Here is a 989-nt window from a genome sequence, read left to right as displayed (position 1 = left end):
AAATAGTTAACATGAATGTGTACGGAAACAGTGAATGCATGAACAACTCAGTGGTGAATGAACTCTTCTATAGACTGTGCCCGTGTTGCGTCTATTCGTGTGTGGGTGTTGTGCTGTGGTGGTTGTGGGTAGAGGGTGTATGACAAGATATATAGAGAAAAGAGATACGTAGAGTGACAATACTACCTCTATTGGGGTCAAATACTACCTCTATCGGGGTCAAACACTACCTCTATTGGGGTCAAATACTACCTCTATTGGGTTCAAATATTACCTCTATTGGGTTCCAATACTACCTCTATTGGGTTCAAATGCTACCGCTATGTGTGTAACTCAACAAATATTGGCATATGCGATGTGTGTCTGTGTTTGAAACCTTCTCGCTGTGTCGTTGAAGCTACGGAGATTCGCAAGTTTCCAAAGGGGAGTTACTGGAGTAGACCGAAATACGCAGTGATTGTGCTACAACTGCATCAAACCACTGTGATTTCCTTTCTCGCGCGCACACACCTGGACCCAGTTTGTCCCCAATGCACTACTCTCAAACGCACCTGTTCTTTTTTCCGGACCCAGTTTGTCCCCAATGCACTACTCTCAAACGCACCTGTTTTTTTTCCGGACCCAGTTTGTCCCGTACATATCAATGCGCATTGCATGTGCCCTCCAGGGAGCCGCCCTGCCACCACTGGCCTATCTCACACTACACAACATGGGCTATTCCGTCATCGGTGCCAGTTTAGCAGCAGGTAGGTACATATACATCTTCATAAATACCTATATATATACATACATACATACATACATACATACATACTTACATACATACATACGTACATACATACATACATACATGCATACATACGTACATACATATATACATGCATACATATATATACATATATATGTAAATAACACACACACACACACACACACACACACACAACACACACACACACACACACACACACACTAACAAACAACAACACAAC

The sequence above is a fragment of the Sphaeroforma arctica genome, assembly GCF_001186125.1.
Source record: "Sphaeroforma arctica JP610 unplaced genomic scaffold supercont1.3925, whole genome shotgun sequence".
NCBI lineage: Eukaryota > Ichthyosporea > Ichthyophonida > Sphaeroforma > Sphaeroforma arctica.
Note: the sequence above shows the minus strand (reverse complement) of the source record.